Below are 3,734 nucleotides of genomic sequence, written 5' to 3'. Positions count from 1 at the left end.
CATGTAAACAGCCTTGTGGAGGTAAGATACAAATATTGCAGAGGTTTTAGACAGTAAACTCACTTGGCAGTGCACAAGCATTTCAAAATATTCTTGACACATCAACGATCTCAGTAGCAGTGGTTTCAATTTTCACTATGTCAGCTCCTGTTGCTTGCATCCGAGCAAAGAATCTTCCTAGCTCTTCTGCTGACAGAGTGAGATGAAATGATGAGCTTACAGGTTTCTTTCCGGGCATGAATATCGTTAATTCATTAGTAGAATCACCCCACAAATATCATAAATCAACAGAAGACAATTAGGAAAGTAAGGAACCCATTAACACATCCATGTGTGGAAACACATGAAGAAATTACCAAATGGTCTAGGGAGACCAACTTTAATTTTTGAATGGGGAGTCGATGCCACCGACCAAAGCTAACCGTTGCTACCGTCACATGAATTACAATCACATGAAGCAAAGATTGCACATCTAGCAACACCTCAAATAGACTAACATCCACTATTATTGCCAAATATTTAAATACACTGGAGCTAGCTACTTCGCAACTACAAAATTCAGAATTGGAACTTCTAATCCTGAATAATTAAGCAGATAAATCCTGTGCATGAACAGCCAAATAAATTTGATTTTAGTGCCCAAACCATGTATGGACTATAATGCACGTGAAGACATGTACCGATGAATTCAAAATCCGATTGATTCATCAAGCTACATAGAAACTAGAGGGGCTTGACATAAGTGTTATGGTGCGGCTTCATCTGGATATGTACAGCAACAAAAATGAGCTAAAGAATCAGTTGTGCTTCCCTCTGAGCAAACCACATCAATAATCAACACTAACTGGGGAAAATACCCACCTTCTGGAATTGCATATCAATAACTGCAAGCTGACGTAAAATTGCAAGGGGCTAGATGCCTAGATGCCACGTTCACAGACCCATATGCTAGCGTTGCGGCAGCAATCTACAGTAATCCATAACAGCATATCAAAAGTGTGACCTGTTCCATTGATTAACATGAGAATTAGCAAAGACTATCTAACACAGCTGCATTGATCTCTATGTACAAAACCGAGACCTTCGAAACAAGAGATCAAACTGAGTTAAAAATTCTGTTAAATGGTTCCAATGATACAGAACTTGCAAAACTGAATTCAGAATTATGTTAATTGGCAAGTTTCTACGGCGAGGACTGCGGCGACATGCGCTCACTAGTGGAAAACGGGGCAATAGGCCCGGTCCATTTGGGCCTTTAGACCCGGTTCCCGAACCGGGACCAACTAGGCGGGACTAAAGGGGGTACCCTTTAGTCCCGGTTCAAAGATAAACCGGGCCTAAAGGCCTCAACACGTGGTGCGACCAGGGAGCTCCCGCTGGAAGGGCTTTGGTCCCGGTTCGTGGTACGAACCGGGCCTATAGTTTCTCTGCCGCGGCAGAGAATTGCTATTTCTCTGCCGCGGCACAGATTTGGGCTGTACCAGCGTGCCGCTCGCGGCGCAGAAACAGTCTGTTTCCCTTGCCGCGGCAGAGTTTCAGCAATGCATATCTATATCATTCAAGAAACCACAAAAAATCGTCATGAATATATATAGACATCGTCAACGTAGACGACATAGTCAACACAAGTACACGTAATGCATGCATATTTACAATACAACTTTTCCTGAACGAATATCCTCCGCCGTCACGATCTTCCGATAGTGCTCTCCACCTGGGGTAAGGACCTCGGTAATAAAGAATCCCGCGATTTCCTCTTGAATTGCTTTTATTTGATCCGCTGTTATGAGAGTGTCCCGCAGGCGTGTCATCTATATTTAAAAAAGGAGATCAATATATGAATGGAACTCAATACAATAGATGGTACTAATTAAGATTAATTGTGAAAATTTGTTATCGTACACGAGTGTGGTGTATTTGGGGATCCCCACCCTTGGGACAGGCCATGTCACGCATGAAGGTGCAGACGTAGTATCCACATAAGTTATTCCCTTGTTCCTCGCCTCATACACTTTACGAAAAAATAGTTCGATCAAACTAATAATCAAGCATCGTATTGAAAGTAAATATCATATATAAAGTTTCACGGACATAGCTATATATATAGTACTACTTACAGTGGTAATCTCTAAATGTAAGCTCCGGTTTCCACCATTCACCCGAACAAGTATTGATGAACCGTTTCCAAGCCCTCGCCCGGCAAAAAATAATGAGTAAATGAGTAATTGATTAGTTGATGATATCTTCGAATTAGAGCAGATGAAGATGCCAATACGAAATTGATTGAAACTACCTCTCGGAGGATGGCAGCCATGTCCGCCCATTCCGCATATTCCGTACGTTTCGAGTCCATGACGTTTACGACTCCAAGGTGAAGATCAATGATTAGGAGAATAAAATGGAAACTGCACAAGCATAGCTCAATGATTACGAGAATAAAGTGGAAGATGCACAAGCATAATGTATGTTATATATAACACTCACTTGAAGTTGTAGGGAAAGAATATATCCTCTTTGTCTCGCTTGCTTCTCTAAAAACATTACGATGTTGTCCTCTCGTGTCCTTGGCGAAGTCTCGAACCGTAACTTCATGAACCGTGTTTGGGTCTATGAACCCCACATGTAGGAGCTTGCCTCTTTTGTATTCCAGACTTCTTCATTCTGCATAATTAAATGTATAGCGTACACAAAGAATATAATGAGGATAATTGTTAGTGCAAATGAATGAGCTACAAACTTAATTACACAAATAAATCACTTACAAGTGCAGTAGTAACCGATGACAGCCTTTGTCGAGGGCGTCTTGATTGAATAACCGAAACAGCTTCGCATAACTCAAGGTTTATCTCGTCTTCCCCCGAAGTAATGCTCATCTCTAAGATACACCGTGAGGTAGGTTTCACATCTTCGACAGGCTTTCAGTACCAGCCATGCAACCTTCGCATCCGAGTCCCTAGACGCGCGAGCTCGCCAGGTTTGACGAGATCTTTTCCGTATCTATACGTGTTTACCACTTGAGCCGTTGGATAGTAATCTTCGTACTCAACCGATGCTCCCCGAGCTCTAGCCGCCCGTTCGATCATCGATGCCGTCTCCGGATCATGATATGGCTCCACGATGAAGTGGGGTACGGCCTCGAATGTCCTCGCTGTCCAAGCTGGGCGACTTTTTTTGCTTCTTTGCTCGCTCTAGAGGACTGTCCAAGAGAGCGGTCATAATCAGCTCTCAGCTCAGGTCTCTTCATTCTCGTCTCGGCAAAGTGCTTCACTGTCTGCGGCCGAATAAACACCTTCTTCGGCGCAAGAAACGCCTTTTGCTCTTCGGCCCGCTCATGTGGTAACAACTCTGGAGTCTCGTGCCCTCATTGGAGTTGATGATCTCTTCGGAGTCGTAGGAGGTGCCGCGGACGCTTCCTCTTTTGCTTAAGTGGAGGCGGCGTGAGTCTCCCGACGAGGAGGAGGAGGAGGCGGCGGAGTATTTTCACGCGGAGCAGACCGGTCATGGATAGGGGAATCATCATCGCGCACAGGAGAATCATCACGCGGAGGAGACCCGGTGGCGGAGGAGGCGGAGGTGGCATGCTTGTTGGCTTCTCACCCGGAAACACAATGTCTCTCCTTCCGCCATTGCACGGTGGTTCTACGGGCTTCTCCCAGCTTCTTTGATTTCCCCATCTTCACCTGCAGGGTGCTCAAGCACCAACCCCTCATAAGCGCTCATCACTTCATCCACCA

The sequence above is a fragment of the Lolium rigidum genome, chromosome 4 (genome assembly GCF_022539505.1).
Source record: "Lolium rigidum isolate FL_2022 chromosome 4, APGP_CSIRO_Lrig_0.1, whole genome shotgun sequence".
Taxonomy (NCBI): Eukaryota; Viridiplantae; Streptophyta; class Magnoliopsida; order Poales; family Poaceae; genus Lolium; species Lolium rigidum.
Note: the sequence above shows the minus strand (reverse complement) of the source record.